The sequence below is a fragment of the Somniosus microcephalus genome, chromosome 26, assembly GCF_052327205.1.
Source record: "Somniosus microcephalus isolate GS21.2 chromosome 26, FLI_Smic_1.0, whole genome shotgun sequence".
Taxonomy (NCBI): Eukaryota; Metazoa; Chordata; class Chondrichthyes; order Squaliformes; family Somniosidae; genus Somniosus; species Somniosus microcephalus.
Window position 1 is genome coordinate 6,548,569 of NC_141012.1, and position 19,314 is coordinate 6,567,882.

At 51.5% G+C, this 19,314-nt stretch overlaps 1 protein-coding gene across 1 annotated transcript in view; it reads left to right on the forward strand.

Moving 5' to 3' along the window:
* Positions 1-15,071: 15,071 nt before the first annotated feature.
* Positions 15,072-19,314, forward strand: part of LOC147100238 (interleukin-18-like) — a 38,292-nt gene continuing 34,049 nt past the window's right edge. Inside the window, exon 1 of the mRNA XM_085968222.1 lies at positions 15,072-15,288. The gene's annotated coding sequence lies outside the window, so the exon portion shown is untranslated. The remainder of the gene's footprint in view (positions 15,289-19,314) is intronic.

The window sequence follows — 19,314 nt, forward strand, 5'->3', positions numbered from 1 at the left end:
CTCTTCTCAGGTTTTACACTCCAGCTTAACTTAAATTGTAATAGGTTTTTTTCATTCTGAGGGCACAATCTTATTTGCACATTCTTAAACTTCCAAAATCCCCGACAAGACAAAGGGGTTAAATGCTTTTACTTTAACACAGAGAAGTGGGTGGAGCTACAACACACAGCAGACAGTTCTTTTTCTTAACGGACAGATTTTCAGACAAAGGAATATTGAATCCTCTTAAACATTCCTAATCAGGAAAACACCCACACTCACACATTTTTATACAAACTGTAATTTCAGCATATGTCTAAGGTTCCTTTCACTCAGCAAATCTCGTGTTTTACTTGTCTTGGTACAGATGCTAATAACTTCCATGTTGGTAAAGCTTTAAGTTTATCTTTTCCTTCCTTTTTAAATCTGTGACTCAACAGCTTTCCCTAGTTTCCAAATCCCTGTTTGTTTGTTTGTTTTTTTTTTGCTGGGGTTTCCAATTGGTTCGCCTGCAAATTAGATCTTTTTCCTTCTTTATCTCTCCCTTCTGTTTCAATTCCTTACATTATCTGTTGCCTCTTTATCTTTAGCTCCTCCCCACCAAGCCTTTGGCTCTCTGCACTGTTTTTTTTATTTTCCAGGAGTCGGGTTATAGAATCCAGGTCCCTTGAGGATTCTTCTTCCACCCTCTTATTCATAACTAACTGCTATGTTTAATGCTTAATTCACGGTATTGGTGAATTAGGTTTGTACGCTACGTTGTTCGCCCCTATAGCGTCACCTTAGTTAGTTTCTTGCTTTCTGTTTGTCACTTCGTTTCGTTAGACACACACCAACCCTTTAGTCCCGAGGTTTCGGTACTGTGGGGTCTGTAGCTCCCGGCGTCCTACTTGATCCTGGCCGTCACGTGGGACTACTGTCCTCTTAATTCAGGCTCAGGCTAGGTGCTGGGGCAGACCTCACCCTTGTCCGTTCTAACCTCTTTATGACCGTAGGGTTTTATCTCATTCACTCACCACGGTGCACCCATTCATTCAATTGTTAAGATTTCGCCGTCTCACGGATAAAGAGGATTTCCCGCCTCCCAGGGTAGGGGTCTTTCCGCCCCTGTCGGTTTGCCGCCACACGGCTAAATGAGGATTTCCCGCCTCCCGGGGTAGGGGTCTTTCCGCCCCTGTCGGTTTGCCGCTATACGGCTTAGGGAACACCTTATCCCTATCTTTTTAACCGCCTTCAATTAAGGGTGTCTTTCTCCTTATAGTTCTTTTATACGTCGATTCTGACTCAATGTCTCGCCAGCGATTAACCCCTAATTTTACAGGTGGTAATTAAAACATACTCACCCGTCTTAGGTTAACGCTGTCCGAGAGTCTGGTTCAGAACGCGCATCCCATCCTCGTCGCCAATTGATGTAAGCCCCCAAAGTGTGGACTGAGTGATATACAAAGTCAACAACACTGGCTTGTTGTAAGAAAGACAGACCCAATAATTGAGGTAAAACGGTTTATTCAGGCCTGGGGAGCTATGGCTCTTGCGTCCCAACACAAGGCTCCAACTCCACCGAATCTCTTGAGGTTTACACAGTTATACACATATTCCGAGACCTCCTACTCCAGAGGTCCAATCGATTTAAAAGTCTATACATTAATCACTAACTAGGTGTGCCTAACTTCTACAAGGTAACCAATAACATAAGTTTCACTTTTCACTGCAGGGGCCTGTGGACCCTCTGATTTCTTGGAAATGAGTCATCAGGTCATGTGATTTCTGAGAAACGAGACCCTCTCTCTCTCTTGACCACTACTAAGTTTCGTTTTTCCAGAAAAGGGTTATGTCAGTGTCTCTTTTTGTAAGTTTCATCTCTCTAAACTGGTATGGTCATTTCTGCAATTAAACATACGAATAATTAGTACATTTCATCTTTAAACATTTTGCTGCGCAATTGCGTTCTACTAAACGTGCCCTGTTACGCTCATTTTTAAATCTTACTTCAATATCTTAGCAGGTTCCCCTAATGAGGCCATATGGGTAGAACTTAAAAACAAAAAGGGGGCAAGCACTTTGCTGGGAGTGTACTATAGGCCTCCAAACATTCAGGGGGAGATAGAGGAACAGATATGTAGGCAAATCTCAGAGAGGTTTAGAAATAATAGGGTAATAATAGTAGTGGATTTCAACTTCCCCAATATTAACTGGGATAGTCAGAGTGTGAAAGGCTTAGAGGGTGCAGAATTCTTAAAGTGCATCCAGGAGAGCTTTTTGAGCCAGTATGTAGAAAGTCGTACAAGAGAGGGGGTGGTACTGGACCTAACTCTAGGGAATGTGGCCGGGCAAGTGGTAGAAGTGTCAGTAGGAGAGCATTTTGATGACAGTGACCATAATTCAGTGAGATTTAAGGTGGTCATGGAAAAGGACAGAGATGGACCGGAAATAAAGGTTCTAAATTGGGGGAAGGCCAGTTTTAATATGATAAGGCAGGATCTGGCCAAAGTGGACTGGGATCAGCTACTTGTAGGAAAATCCACATCAGAGCAATGGGAGTCTTTCAGAAAGGAAACAGAGAGAGTACAACGCCAACATGTTCCCGTAAAGGTCAAGGGTGGGACAAACAAGCCCAGGGAACCCTGGATGTCAAGGGATATACAAGAATGTATATCCCTTGACATCCCTTGATATACAAGAATTGATTAGGAAAAAAAGAGAGCTTTTGGCAGATCCAAAGGACTAAAAACAGTGGAAGCCCTAGAGAAGTATAGAAACTGCAGGGGGGTACTTAAAAAAGAAATTAGGAGAGCGAAGAGGAAGCATGAAAAAACACTGGCAGGCAAAATAAAGGAAAATCCCAAGGTATTTTATAATTATATTAAGGGCAAGAGGATAACCATGAAAAGAGTAGGGCCCATTAGGGACCAAAGTGGCAATCTGTGTGTAGAGCTGGAAGATGTAGGTGAGGTTTTAAATGAATATTTTGCATCTGTGTTCACTATGGAGAAGGACGATGTAGGCATAGAAATCAGGCAGGGGGATTGTGATATACTTGAACAAATTAGTATTCAGATTAGATTTATTTGCCATATGTAACAAGTACAATGGAATGCTTGTTCCCCGTGGGGACGCGTCAGCTATACATACATCGCCGCGTTCAGAGTCAATACAATGGCTTCCCGTGGCAGTGGGAGCACGATGTCCCTCAGCCGCTCCGTCCTCCTCTTCACCGCGGCCTCCTCCTCACTGTTGCCGACTCCACGTGTGGTGGCCTGCTTCTCCCGCTCTGGCCACCATGCCCGGCTCCCCTCCTCCCATCCGGACTGCGAGTTACCCGAAATGGAGCTGCCTAGCAGTTTTAGCAGGCTTAAAAGTGGATAAATCCCCAGGCCCAGACAGAATGTATCCCAGGCTGCTGTGTGAGGCAAGGGAGGAGATTGCAGGGGCTCTGACACAAATTTTCAGAACCTCTCTGGCTACAGGGGAGGTGCCAGAGGACTGGAGAACAGCTAACGTAGTACCATTGTTCAAGAAGGGTAGTAGGGATAAACCAGGGAATTACAGGCCAGTGAGCCTAACATCAGTGGTAGGGAAATTATTGAAAAAAATTCTGAGGGACAGAATTAGTCTCTACATGGAGAGGCAGGGATTAATCAGGGATAGTCAGCATGGCTTTGTCAGGGGGAGATCATGTCTGACCAATTAGATTGAATTTTTTGAGGGGGTAACTAGGTGTGTGGATGAGGGTAGCGCAGTTGATGTAGTCTACATGGACTTCAGTAAGGCTTTTGACAAAGTCCCACATGGGAGACTGGTCAAGAAGGTAAGAGCCCATGGGATCCAGGGCAATTTGGCACATTGGATGCAAAATTGGCTTAGTGGCAGGAGGCAGAGGGTGATGGTCGAAGGTTGTTTTTGTGACTGGAAGCCTGTGTCCAGTGGTGTACCGCAGGGATCGGTGCTGGGTCCTTTGCTGTTTGTAGTGTACATTAATGATTTAGATATGAATGTAGGAGGTATGATCAGTAAGTTCGCAGATGACACGAAAATGGGTGGAGTGGTAAATAGCGAGGAGGGAAGCCTCAGGCTACAGGACGATATAGACGGGATGGTTAGATGGGCAGAACAGTGGCAAATGGAATTTAACCCTGAAAAGTGTGAGGTGATGCATTTTGGGAGGACAAACAAGGCAAGGGAATACACAATGAATGGTAGGATCCTAGGAAGGACAGAGGATCAGAGGGACCTTGGTGTGCATGTACATAGATCCCAGAAGGCAGCAGGACAGGTGGATAAGGTGGTTAAAAAGGCATATGGGATACTTGCCTTCATTAGCTGAGACATAGAATATAAGAGCAGGGAGGTTATGATGGAGCTGTACAAAACATTAGTTAGGCCACAGCTGGAATGCTGTGTGCAGTTCTGGTCGCCACACTATAGGAAGGATGTGATTGCATTGGAGAGGGTGCAGAGGAGATTCACCAGGATGTTACCTGGGCTGGAGCGTTTCAGCTATGAAGAGAGACTGGGCAGGCTGGGGTTGTTTTCCTTAGAGCAGAGAAGGCTGAGGTGGACCTGATTGAGGTGTACAAAATGATGAGGGGCATAGATAGGATAGATAGAAAGGAACTTTTCCCCTTTAGTAGAGGGGTCAATAACCAGGGGGCATAGTTTCAAGGTAAGGGGCAGGAGGTTTAGAGGGGATTTGAGGAAAAACTTTTTCACCCAGAGGGTGGTTGGAATCTGGAACTCACTGCCTGAAAGGGTGGTAGAGGCAGGAACCCTCACAACATTTAAGAAGCATTTAGATGAGCACTTGAAATGCCAAAGCATACAAGGCTACGGACCAAGTGCTGGAAAATGGGATTAGAATAGATAGGGCTTGATGGCCGGCGCGGACACGATGGGCCGAAGGGCCTCTTTCTGTGCTGTATAACTCGATGACTCTATGACTCTAATGAGAGGTGATCTCATTGAAACGTGTAAGATTCTGAGGGGGATTGACAGGGTCGATGCTGAGAGGATGTTTCCCCTGGCTGGAGAGTCTAGAACCAGGGAGCACAGTCTCAGGATAAAGGGTCATAAGAACATAAGAATTAGGAGCTGGAGTCGGCCACTCGGCCCCTCGAGCCTGCTCCGCCATTCATTGGCCCAGAACTTGGTGTCGGGGGCTTGCCGCGCGTGCAAGCCCCCGATCTGCACTCACCCTGCGCGCCGACATCTGAAGCCCGGGCCTGCTTGCATTTCCTGTCACAGGCCCGGTTCAGCTGTCGGCGCGATGTGCTTACCTGATCCAGCGGCGTAGTTAGTGCGATGTGCTGGCTGGGATCAGGTGAGCACTGTACAACCAATCAGGGGAGGGGAAGGTTCATTCATGAGTTTGAGAGTAAGAACTGTCAAACTCATGAAAACTACGGGGGCCCAAAACACTATTTAAACTTTAAATAAAAATTTAAAAAACATCCCAATCATTAAATTAAGTATAAATAAGTTTAAAAAAATAATTTAAACAATAATTTTTTGTTTTGAAAAAAATTAATTTTTAATAAAAAGGGTCTAAAACTAAACTTACCTTATTGTAGATTCTTTAAAATAATAAACCTGTGGGGAAAAAAATTCTAAATTGCACTAAAACACCACTTACCTGTAAAAATAAATACTTACGTGTGCTTTTTACAAGCGTAAAGACCGGAGGCCTTTACACATGCGCAAATCCCCCAAAACAGAGGAAATCCAAGATGCACGCGCTGCCCCCTACAGCGCACGCGCTAGCCTCTTCACCTCTTGGGTTAGAGGAGAGGAAATGTCGGTTTTCAGCGCATGCGCTGTGCATGCTGAAAACCGGCATTTCCTCCGGCCAGACGCGTGAGTACCCCTTCCGTACTCACGCGTTTGGGGAGGAATTACTGCCCCAATAAGATCATGGCTGATCATCAACCTCAACTCCACTTTCCCGCCCGATCTCCATATCCCTTGATTCCCCGAGAGTCCAAAAATCTCTCGATCTCAGCCTTGAATATACTCAACAACTCAGCATCCACAGCCCTCTGGGATAGAGAATTCCAAAGATTCACGACCCTCTGAGTGAAGAAATTCCTCCTCATTTCAGTCTTAAATGGTCGACCCTTATCCTGAGACTCCCTCAACGTGCAGCTGGTGTGTGACCACAAGAAGGAAATTTTGCATGTTTGTGCCATGTACCCTGGCAGTTGCCATGACTCCTTCATACTGCGCCAGTCTAGTGTGCCTCCGCTATTCAGTCTGCCAGACCAACTTAACGGATGGCTACTTGGAGACAAGGGCTATCCCCTGAGGACGTGGCTAATGACGCAGTTGAGGAGGCCAGCCAACGAAGCTGAGGAGCGCTACAACTCCAGCCACATGTCCACCAGAGCCATAGTTGAGCAAACCATCGGTTTGCTGAAGATGCGCTTCAGATGCCTGGATAGATCAGGTGGAGTCCTGCAGTACTCAGCAGCCAGGGTCTCCAGAATCGTTGTGGTTTGCTGTGCACTTCACAACATGGCACAGCGTCGTGGCTTGCAGATTCCTGAGGACCAAGTGGCTCCTCACATATCCTCCTCCTCCTCAGAGGAGGAGGAGGGGGAGGGCGAAAACGAAGATCCTGCAGAGGCCCATCAACCAGCGGCACGCGACAACATTGCTGCCCGGGATGCAAGGAACGCACTCATCTTGGCCAGATTTGCTTAGCCTAGTCAATCAAACACTTTTGCTTCACAGCTTCTTACCTGAGCATCGACAATGGCCAAGCCCTGCGGATTCCTAGCTATTTGACCAGCATACTGACAAGTGCAAGTAATCCTAAGCCCTCAATGTGAAAGTCCCATTCACGAAATGACACATGCCAGAACTGCAATAGTTGCCATCAGAATTTTTATGTACAAGAACCAACTGATGGCATTTTTACAATAAACACAACATTTCACCCAAGTGACTACCCTTGTGACTACTTGTGCAGAATTTTCCTCTTACGCATGTTCCTACATAGTGCTTTCCCCTGTGGCTTCAGCAGATGTGGAGGCCCCTTGCTCACTTTCCTGCTGCTCCTGTCTCGACACCTTTGGCGGGCATCCTCTGGCGTGGCGAGCCTGTGAGGGCTCGTCAACCGTCTGCTGCTCCTGCGGCTGTGCAGGGGTTGAGACACCTATCTCACTTGGGTGTGGACTCCGGTGGGGCTCTGACCGAGGCCTCTGCAGTGGCATGGAAGTGTGAGCGCTTGGAGAGGAGCCCCCACTTCCCTGAGGTATACCACCAACCTCCCTCTCATGGGTCAGGTCCCCCTCCGCGCCTGCAAGTGCCTGGAGAGCACCTTGCTGCACATCAGGGGGGCCATGGGGACCCGTATCTGCAATGGCAGTCCTACTCAGAAGGACTTCCATGAAGTTCTGGTTTCTCTGTTCAATAGATGCCCATCGCTCCTCAAGAGATGTCATTCTATTCTGAACAATGACCATGTTTTCCATACCCTGGCGACTAAGCTCCTCCATGGCCGTAGCCCTCCTCTCCTCTACCGTAGCCCTCCTCTCCTCTACCGTAGCCATCCTCTCCTGCACGGTAGCCAGCCTTAACATGGAGGTAGCCATCCTTTCCGTGTTGATGCATTCATGCGCCAATGACTCCACAAAGCTCTGCTCATGTTCGCTATGGACTCCTCCATTCGCTCCACACTCGCAGCGACCCTAGAGACAAAACCTGCCAGAGACTCCTGCATCTGTGCCTGGAATTCCATCACCTCTGATCTTATGGATGGACCCAGAGGCAGAGGGTCGACATGCTGCTGAGCCGAGCTGGCAGAGTCCTGCGCCCTCCGACTAGGACTCTCCATTGCTGTCCCTGTCTCCACAATCTGCTGATGCTCACTTGTGAGCTGTGATACACCAGGTGACAACACTACTCTATGTCCCGAAGGTCCCCCCGAGGTGTGAGTGTCTGCGCTGGTGCTGGGTGCGCAGAATTCTGCTGACGCTACGTCCTCAGAGGTTGCAGCTTCCTCTGAGGAGTCTGGCTGCTCAGCCTCTTCTTCCTGGCTAGGGGGGACGGATGCATGTGATGGTCCTGTGGGGGAGTAAAGGAAAGAGTTACAGATGTGATGCCAAGGCTACATGCACATAGCTTTTTGCAGATGCTCATAAGTCCATCTGTTACAGCTTGACAATCATTATCAGCGACTCATGCAATGTCAGAGACTAGCTTGCTGTGTTACACCCATCTGTCCATCCCCCACGCGCGAATCATCCTCAATGCCCATGATTTCCAGGACGGCCTCCTCCCAGGGGGTCAGGTGGACTATTGAGGGTGGACCTCCTCCTGCCCTGGCTCACTCTCTTTTGTTGTGAGCTCTTTTCCTGCAATGAGGGAGACAAGTGGAGGTTGAGTGAGAATGAAGGAGTGAGTGTAGAGATTGCATAGCATAGACACTTAGAAGGAGACAAAGATGGAGTGAGGTTGCAAGACCAAGGGCCCTCCCTGTGTGTTGTCAGTTGTGTTCAAAGCATCAGAGTGATGGGGAGTGTGAGGGCTGCATGGTCGAATAGTTATGTGATTGTGAGCATAGAGAGAGAGGGTAAGGGTGCATGGATGTCAGTGTCAAGTGGGATGTGGAGGAAGAGATTGCTAAAGCTGAGTGCTGGTGAGGAAAGGCAGTGGGGATCAGATTGAGGGTGATGGGAAATTCATACTCACTTTTCCAGTGCGCTGAAGGTCATGAAATCTTTTCCTGCACTGTATCCAGGTTCTGCGGGTGACTCCCAAGGAGTTGACCTCCTCAGCCGCCTGCATCCACACAGCCTTGGTCTGAGTGGGAGGCCTCTTCCTCCCTGATGAAGGGAACAGCACCTCCCTGTTGGCCCTAGCCCCATCGACTTAATGCCTGCAGTGCCGCCTCGTCAAAGTGAGGAGCAGCTTTTGCCCTCCCGCTTGTCATCTCTCCTGCAGGTCCCTCTGACACCAAATGGAGAAAGCTTGGAAGCCTGCAGAAGAAGCAAGGCTTGCTGTGGACCTTAAATGCAGCAGCAATGATGATGTCATCGGAGGGGACTTTCAGTCATGAAAAACCCATTTGCAAAGGCTTCCCACATGTTGGAAATCAATTGGCCAATTGAGTTAAAATTGCATCAATCTCCCACATCCATTTAGATTCGTATGGGAAACACGAAATTCGGATAACACGACAACAGCCCGCACCCGAGTTAAAATCACCCCCTTTGTGTTCTCCTCACAGCTTACTGTCCCACATAGTTTTGTATCATCAGCAAACTTGGATACATTACACACTGTCCCTTCATCGAAATCATTAATATAGATTGTAAATAGTTGAGGCCCAAGCACTGATCCCTGTGGTACCCCACTAGTTACAGCCTGCCAACTGGAAAATGACCCATTTATCCCTACTCTCTGTTTTCTGTCCATTAACCAATCCCCTATCCATCCATGCTAATATATTACCCCCAACCCCATGAGCCCTTATTTTGCATAACAACCGTTATGTGGCACCTTATCGATGCCTTTTGGAAATCCAAATATACGACATCCACTGGTTCCCTTTTATCCACCCTGCTATTTACATCCTCAAAAAACTCTAATAAATTTGTCAAACACGATTTCCTTTTCATAAAACCATGTTGACTCTGCCTAATCATATTATGATTTTCTACATGCCCTGTTACCGCTTGGTGGTTACACCAGGCTTGGAGCCAGAGTCACATCCCGCACAGAGAGAGGAGGCGAATGTCAGAACTGTCACTTGTCCAAATACTCAGCTTGGGTGCAGAGTCCCAGTGTGTGGAATGGGGAGCCCTCTTGTGGCAGCACACAGTAAGGGCAGGAAAAGACCCATTCGCCCCACAAGCTCATCCCTATTGATGGATCTCAGTCCCACCTCACCACCTCATCGCCATATCCCTCAGTGCCTTCACTCTGCAGAAACTCATTTAATTGCCTATTCGACTCATCTGCACTGTCCATTTCAATGTCGTTCCCTGGTAATTTATTCCACAACTCTAAATAAAAATGTTTCTCTTTACTCACAACATCCTAATTTTTAGCTTATGCCCCAAGGATTTGAATCCTTCACTATCGGGAACAACTTGCCCAGATTCAGGTTGTCAATTTCTTGACAATCCCCCCGCCCTACCCTCCACCCCCCCGGCCCCAACCCCCCTGCCCCCAATCCCCCCGCCCTACCCTCCACCCCCCCGGCCCCAACCCCCCTGCCCCCAATCCCCCCGCCCTACCCTCCACCCCCCCGGCCCCAACCCCCCCGCCCCCAACCCCCCCGCCCCCAATCCCCCCGCCCTACCCCCAACCCCCCCGCCCCCAATCCCTCCCAACCACCCCCCCATCCCCCTGCCCCAACCCCCCCGCCCCCAATCCCCCCGCCCTACCCTCCACCCCCCCGGCCCCAACCCCCCTGCCCCCTATACCCCGCCCCCAAACCCCCCGCCCCCAATCCCCCGCTCTACCCTCCACCCCCCCGGCCCCAACCCCCCCGCCCCCAACCCCCCCGCCCCCAATCCCCCCGCCCTACCCCCAACCCCCCCGCCCCCAATCCCTCCCAACCACCCCCCCATCCCCCTGCCCCAACCCCCCTGCCCCCAATCCCCCCGCCCTACCCTCCACCCCCCCCGGCCCCAACCCCCCTGCCCCCCATACCCCGCCCCCAACCCCTCCCAACCACCCCCCCATCCCCCTGCCCCAACCCCCCCGCCCCCAATCCCCCCGCCCTACCCTCCACCCCCCCGGCCCCAACCCCCCTGCCCCCCATACCCCGCCCCCAACCCCCCGCCCCCAATCCCTCCCAACCACCCCCCCATCCCCCTGCCCCAACCCCCCCACCCCCAATCCCCCCGCCCTACCCTCCACCCCCCCGGCCCCAACCCCCCTGCCCCCCATACCCCGCCCCCAACCCCCCCACCCCCAATCCCCCCGCCCTACCCCCAACCCCCCCGCCCCCAATCCCTCCCAACCACCCCCCCATCCCCCTGCCCCAACCCCCCCGCCCCCAATCCCCCCGCCCTACCCTCCACCCCACCGGCCCCAACCCCCCTGCCCCCTATACCCCGCCCCCAACCCCTCCCAACCACCCCCCCATCCCCCTGCCCCAATCCCCCCCATCCTCCCGTCCCCAACCCCCCCCCCGCCCCCAATCCCCCCCAATCCCCCCGTCCCTACCCTCCACGCCCCCCGGCCCCAACCCCCCCGCCCCCTATACCCCGCCCCCAACCCCCCCGCCCCCAACCCCCCCCGCCCCCAATCCCCCGCCCCTACCCTCCACCCCCCCGGCCCCAACCCCCCCCGCCCCCAATCCCCCCGCCCCCTATACCCCGCCCCCAACCCCCCCCGCCCCCCCATCCCCCCGCCCCTACCCTCCACACCCCCGCCCCCAACCCCCCCCTGCCCCCAACCCCCCCCGCCCCCAATCCCCCCGCCCCTACCCTCCACCCCCCCGGCCCCAACCCCCCTGCCCCCCATCCTCCCGCCCCCGCCCCCAATCCCTCCCAATCCCCCCGCCCCTACCCTCCACCCCCCCGCCCCCAACCCCCCCCGCCCCCAATCCCCCCGCCCCTACCCTCCACCCCCCCGGCCCCAACCCCCCTGCCCCCCATCCTCCCGCCCCCGCCCCCAATCCCTCCCAATCCCCCCGCCCCTACCCTCCACCCCCCCGCCCCCAACCCCCCCCGCCCCCAATCCCCCCGCCCCTACCTTCCACCCCCCCGGCCCCAACCCCCCTGCCCCCTATACCCCGCCCCCAACCCCCCCGCCCCCAATCCCTCCCAACCACCCCCCCATCCCCCTGCCCCAATCCCCCCCATCCTCCTGCCCCCAACCCCCCCCGCCCCCAATCCCCCCACCCCTACCCTCCACCCCCCCGGCCCCAACCCCCCCCCCGCCCCCAATACCCCCGCCCCTACCCTCCACACCCCGCCCCCATTCAGAAACAGGAAGATAGAGCAGATGAATGCGTGGCTGGTGTAGGAGGGAGGGCTTCAGATTCCTGAGGAATTGGAACCGTTTCTGGGGGAGGTGGGACCTCTACAAGCCAGACAGGTTGCACCTCAACGGGAATGGGACCAATATCCTCGCGGGAGGGTTTGCTAGTGCTGTTGGGGAGGGTTTAAACTAGCTTGGCAGGGGGATGGGAACCTAAGAATAGAGTGAATAGGGAAGGAAGAAAAACTGGAATTGGAAAACAAAAACATAGAAAGTAAATTGGAAGGACAGAGGAATCAAGGGCTAGATAGCAGTCAACAAGGAGGTTTGCCTGTACTAAATGGTATATACTTCAATGCAAGGAGTATAGCGAACAAGGCAGAGGAGCTGAGGGCACAGGTAGATACTTGGGACTATGATATTATAGCTATTACAGAGACGTGGCTGAAAGAGGGGCAGGTATGGCAGCTCAACATTCCTGGTTACAGGATTTTCAGACAGGAGAGAGAGAGGGAGGTAAAAAGGGAGGGGGGGTCGCGGTATTGATTAAAGAAACTATTACAGCTGTGAGGAGGGATGATATGTTGGAGGGATCATCAAACGAGGCTATATGGGTCGAACTGAAAAACAAAAAAGGGGCGATCACACTGCTGGGCGTGTACTACAGACCCCCAAACAGTGAGAGGGAGATAGAAGAACAAATATGTAGACAAATTTCTGAGAAGTGCAAAAACTGTAGGGCAGTATTAGTAGGGGATTTCAACTACCCCAATATTAACTGGGATAAAATTAGTGTGAAGGGTATAGAAGGTGCGGAATTCCTAAAATGCATCCAGGAGAATTTTTTTTAGCCAGTATGTAGCAAGCCCAACAAGGGAGGGGGCGGTTCTGGACTTAGTTTTAGGGAATGAAGCTGGGGGAGCATTTTGGTGCTAGTGTCCATAATTCAGTTAGATTTAAGGTAGTTATGGAAAAGGACAAGGATAGACCAGGAATAAAAATTCTAAATTGGGGAAAAGCAAATTTTGCTAAGCTCAGAGGGGATTTAGCCATAGTGGACTGGAAACAGCTACTTGAAGGTAAATCAGTGTCAGAGCAGTGGAAGGCATTCAAGGAGGTATGTGCCCTTAAAGAAAAAAGGTGGGACTAACAAATCTAGAGCCCCCTGGATGGGCGTCCAATCCGCTCACTGCCTGCCTTTGTTTTAACAGCGATTTATTTTTAATCGCAGGCGGGCCGCGGGGAAACCCGGAAGCTGAAAGCAGGCGAGAAGGGCTGAATCCGTGAGGTGAAAGCTTTTTCAGCGGTGCTTGTGGGCCAGGAGGAGCCGGAGTGTTCCCTCCCCGCCCGACAGGCTACCCAGTAAACCCCGCCCCCGCAATCTGTCTGCTCCCCCCGACCACCATCAGGCCACCCCGGCGATCGCCCCATCCACTCCCCCGCGATCTGTCTGCTCTCCCGACCACCATCAGGCCACCCCGGCGATTGCCCCACCCACTCCCCCGCGATCTGTCTGCTCCCCCTGACCACCATCAGGCCACCCCGGCGATCACCCCACCCACGCCCCCGCGATCTGTCTGCTCCCCCTGACCACCATCAGGCCACCCCGGCGATCACCCCACCCACTCCCCCGCGATCTATCTGCTCCCCCTGACCACCATCAGGCCACCCCAGCAATCGCCCCCCCACTCGCTCCCCCACGATCTGTCTGCTCCCCCGACCACCATCAGGCCACCCCAGCAATCGCCCCCCCACTCACTCCCCCGCGATCTGTCTGCTCCCCCGACCACCATCAGGCCACCCCAGTGATCGCCCCCACACCCCCACTGCGATCTAGAGCCCCGCCCGTGATCCGGACCCCACCCCCCACCCACCCCACAATCTCTCTCACTCCAATACACCTACTGGCTCTTACAAAAGAAAATACTGCAGATGCTGGAAATCTGAAATAAAAGCAGAAAATGCTGGAGATACTCAGCAGGTCAGGCAGCATCTGTGGAGAGAGAAACAGAGTTAACGTTTTAGGTCGATGACCTTTCGTCAGAACTGGAAAAAAGCAGGAAATGGAACAGATTTTAAAGCAAGTGTAGGGGCTGGGAAAGGGGGGAGGGGATGAAAGAACAAAAGGGAAGGTCTGTGATAGGCTTCAGCCTTGGGCACCAGCCTTTCCCGTCGGAAAGCCCTCCTGTCTGTCAATCAGGCCGCCCATGAGCGGGAACCCGAAGGGAAAAATTTAAAGAGGCCCTGCAGCGGGTAGTCAAAACTGCCCAACGCATTACTGGCACCTGGCTACCGACCATAGAGCACATATACCAGAAACGCTGTTTACGGAGGTCACGGTCCATCATCAAAGACCCTACCCACCCCAGCCACAGTCTGTTCGCCCTCCTGCCATCTGGGAGACGCTACAGATGCATTCGCACCCGTACGACCAGATTTAGGAACAGCTTCTTTCCCAGGGCTGTCATCCTACTGAACTCCACAAATAAACTCTAAAGCCTGCACATCTGCCAATGCACTTTATTATGGTTATGTTTATGTTAATGTATTACAAGCCAAATGTATGTTGAATGTTTAAATGTCTTAATCAAAATGTACACTGTCGGGAGCTGCAAGCCTACATTTCGTTGTACTGCACTTGTGCACTAACAATGACAATAAAAGTTGATTTGATTTGATTTGATCTGTTAAATTCTGCAGGACGTTCGGGAAACCCGTTCTTCTGGGTTTCCCGACCTCACGACAGCGTCCCCGCTCTCCCCACACAGAACACATCTCGCGCTCGGGTGGCCCTGGAGATGGAGCACGCGGAATCCGCCGGCACGCTCGAGGCCTTCTGCGACCGGCGGGTGCCGCGGGGACTGGAATGCATCGTCACCCCGGCCAACGCAATTTTAATTTAATTTGTTAAGTTTTAAAGTTTTATTAATTTACAGTTGATTTGATTAATCAAAAGGTTAAAAAGTTGATTTGTGCAATCAAAAGAAGCACGGAACACATCTCCAGGCTAAAATCCAGGCCCTTGAGTCCCCGGCCCGCCTCAGACAACCCAATAAATTCAGCCCCACTTGTGGTAATTAATTTGAACCATGCAATGCCACAGCTGCCCAACAGATGGCAGGCAGGCAGGCTCTGTTTAGGAAGTGTGAATGGAGAGACATGCCAGGCCAGCAGGATGTGACTCTGCTCCTGAGAAAGTTTCCACCGCTTGCGGTTAGGGAGAGGAGCAGAGTGCCGCAACTCATTAAAAGTCAAGGTCAGGTTTTTTTTCCCCAGCAGCAGCAGCCAGTAGAGGTGTAAGAGTGACTTAAGGAAGCAGCTGCCTCGGGGGAACGTCAGCACGAGCTCGCGGTTTATCGCTGCGTCTGTGGAGAGGTTAGTGATTAAAGTCAGGGGTCAGGAGGGACCGAGTGTTGGGCACCAGTGGCAGGAAGCCCCACCACCCCAGCAACAGCAACAACAACTTGCATTTATGTTTTTTTATTTGTTTATGGGATGTGGGCATCGCTGGCAAGACCAGCATTTATTGCCCATCCCTAATTGCCCTTGAGAAGGTGGTGGTGAGCCGCCTTCTTGAACCGCTGCAGTCCGTGTGGTGAAGGTGCTCCCACAGTGCTGTTAGGGAGGGAGTTCCAGGATTTTGACCCAGCGACGATGAAGGAACGGCGATATATTTCCAGTCAGGATGGTGTGTGACTTGGAGGGGAACTTGGAGGTGGTGGTGCTCCCATGCGCCTGCTGCCCTTGTCCTTCTAGGTGGAAGAGGTCGCGGGTTTGGGAGGTGCTGCCGAAGAAGCCTTGGCGAGTTGCTGCAGTGCATCTTGTAGATGGTACACACTGCAGCCACGGTACACCGGTGGTGGAGGGAGTGAATGTTTAAGGTGGTGGATGGGGTGCCAGTCAAGTGGGCTGCTTTGTCCTGGATGGTGTCGAGCTTCTTGAGTGTTGTTGGAGCTGCACTCATCCAGGCAAGTGGAGAGTATTCCATCACACTCCTTACTTGTGCCTTGTAGATGGTGGAAAGGCTTTGGGGAGTCAGGAGGTGAGACACTCGCCGCAGAATACCCAGCCTCTGACCTGTAATGCCTTTAATGTAGTAAATCTGGTAGGCAGGAGGTTTAAAGGAAGAAAGGCTAGCATTTCTAAAGCGCCTTTCACAACCTCAGGACGTCCCAAAGTGCTTTACAGCCACTACTGTTGAAGTGTAGTCACTGTCGTAATGTAGGAAATGCAGTTGATGCAGCAAGTTGTTGTGATCTGGAATGCGCTGCCTGAAAAGCCGGTGGGAGCAGATTCAATAATAATTTTCAAAAGGGAATTGGATAAATACTTGAAAAGGAAAAATTTGCAGGGCTACGGGGAAAGAGCCGGGGAGTGAGACTAATTGGAGAGCTCGTTCAAAGAGCCAGCACAGGGATGATGGGCTGAATGGCCTCCTGTGCTGTGTCAGTCTATGATTTCTAGGTGGAGTGACTGAACAACAATCTGGATCAGAGCCATGACAAAATAGGACAAAGCAGCAAATACACAACAGGACTCATCACCAGGGGAAGAGAGAAAGGCTGGTTAACAATAGATGTAAATCTTTCAGCAGAACCTGCAGATCTAAGAAAGGGCCTCTATCTGAAACATCAACTTTACTCTTTCAGATAACTCAAGGATATGCTGGCGCTTTTCCAGAAATTTGTGCCGTGGTTTCGTATTTCAGCATTTCTAGTTCCTCCTGTCCCCTCCTCCCTGGCTGAGGAAATATTCCAATTGGGATCACAGCTCCGCGAAGCATCAGCTAATTCTCCACATGTCTCCGCGCCGGGCAATGTGTTTACTCACTGGGCCAGCAGCGAATACATCATTTGATGGTAATTCGGTTCAGAGCAGTGGAACAATCTCGAGAATTGTAGGAAAAAAGAAAGATTTGCATTTCTATAGCGCCTTTCACCACCTCAGGCCAGGGGCGGGGGTGGGGGGAAGGCTCTGTTTCGGAAGTGTGAATGGAGAGTGTGAATGGAGAGACGTGCCAGGCCAGCAGGATGTGACTCCGCTCCTGAGAAAGTTTCCACCGCTTGCAGTTAGGGAGAGGAGCAGAGTGCCGCAACTCATTAAAAGTCGAGGTCAGGTTTTTTTCCCCAGCAGCAGCAGCCAGTAGAGGTGTAAGAGTGACTTAAGGAAGCAGCTGCCTCGGGGGAACGTCCGCACGAGCTCGCGGTTTATCGCTGCGTCTGTGAAGTTTTGTATATTGAGGTGCTAAGCCTGTTGTAGGCCCCCGATTGCAAATTTCAAATGGAAATGAGCGATTTATCAGTCCCAGTTCCTGAATTGTGTATTTGCGGCTTTGTCCTATTTTGTCATGGCTCTGACCCAGATTGCTGTTCAGTGACTCCCCCTAGAAATCATAAAGTGACACAGCACAGGAGGAGGCCATTCGGCCCATCGTGCTTGTGCCGGCTGTTATTGAATCTGCTTCCACCGCCCTTTCAGGTGTTGACAGGGCATCCTTAAGTTTCCTCCGGGTGCTCCGGTTTCCTCCCACAGTCCAAAGATGTGCGGGTTAGGTTGATTGGCTATGATAAATTGACCCTTAGTGTTAGGGGGATTAAATGGGAATATGTGTTGGTGTAGGGGTTACGGGGATCGGGTGGGATATGTGTCGGTGCAGGCTCGATGGGCCGAAATGGCCTCTATCTGCACTGTGGGGTTTCTGTGATTCTGTGAACAGCTTGCACTTATATAGCGACTTTAACGTAGGAAAACATCCCAAGGTGCTTCACAGGAGCGTAAATCAGATGAAATTCGACACCGAGCCACATGAGGCGATATTAGGACAGGACTGGTCGGAGGTAAGATGTTGAGGAGCGTCTTAAAGGAGGAGAGAGAGGCGGAGCGGTTTAGGGAGGGAATTCCAGAGCTCAGGGCCCAGGCAGCTGAAGGCACGGCCGCCAATGGTGGGACAATGAAAATCGGGGGATGCGCAAGAGGCCAGAAATTGGAGGAGCGCAGAGATCACGGAGAGTTGTTTTTCAGGGGCACACATTTTAAGATTTTTTCTGTGGGGTCATGAGGATCTCCTCTGGGCCCCAGAAGAATCTTCCAGCCCACTTACGACCCATTTTCATGCCCCCCCCCCAAATAACCCCTCCCCCCTTCAGTTGCCAACCCTCCAGGATTGCCCTGGAGCGTCTCCTGGAAGTAATCACTGCTGCCATTTAAATCCCGGGGAGAAAAATCACAGGGGCGGTACATAAAAATACTTTTTTTCCTATTTTCTTTGAATGCTTTTGTTTAATAGTTCTAAAAATATTCGAGAGGGGTGGGGGGAGAAAGGCAGTTCGACCGAAGGAGGTGGTGGGAGGCAGGAGGCCAAGTGACAAAGCCTCCTGGAATAGGTCTAGAGTTGGCAACCCTTGCTCCCCATGCCCCCTGCCCACGACGGGCCTCCCGTCCTATATTACGTCAGCAAAATGTCAATAAGTCCGCATTCGAAAGTCTCCTCGCCGCGTGGGAGGGGGGAAAAACTCTCAATCAAAGGATGTCAGATAAGGAAATGAATCAGCGGAGGTCTGTGGTGGGTGGTTTAAAAAGAGAGACTGCTTATCAAAGCAGCCAGACGTTTCATGGTGATCGCGCTGTGCCGAGCACGCTGCGTGTGGGCATATTCATCCAGGTCAGTTCTCACACAGGTATGTGACTTTTCTCTGAGAAAAAGCACTAAGGTTAATTTCAAGAAGGATAGAATTGAAAAGCCGGGGCACTGTGAACAGTTCTGGTCTCCATATTACGAAGAGGATATCTTCTTCTTCTCTTAGGCAGTATAGAGGCACTGGAAAAGGATGCAAAAAAAGGACTGAGAGGTTAGAACCCATCAGGAAAGATTGAACAGGCTGGGGCTCTTTTCTCTGGAAAAGAGAAGGCTGAGGGGTGACCTGATCGAGGTCTTTAAAATAATGGAAGGGTTCGATAGGGTAGACGTAGAGAAGATGTTTCCACTTGTGGGGAGACCAGAACTAGGGGCCATAAATATAAGATAGTCACTAATAAATCCAATAGGGAATTCAGGAGACACTTCTTTACCCAGAGAGTGGTGAGAATGTGGAACTCGCTACCACAGGGAGTGGTTGAGGTGAATAGTATCGATGTATTTAAGGGGAAGCGAGATAAACACATGAGGGAGAAAGGAATAGAAGGATATATGTTGATCGGGTGAGATGAGGAGGGGTGGGAGGAGGCTCGTGTGGAGCATAAACACCGGCACGGACCAGTTGGGCCAAATGGCCTGTTTTTTGTGCTGTAAATACTTTGTAATTCCATGTAGAAATCTTTTGAAAGTTACGTGCAATAACTAGCACCTTACAAAAAGCAGGCAATGCTGAAAATGCGCAGCATCTGAGAAAAGAAAGATTTGCC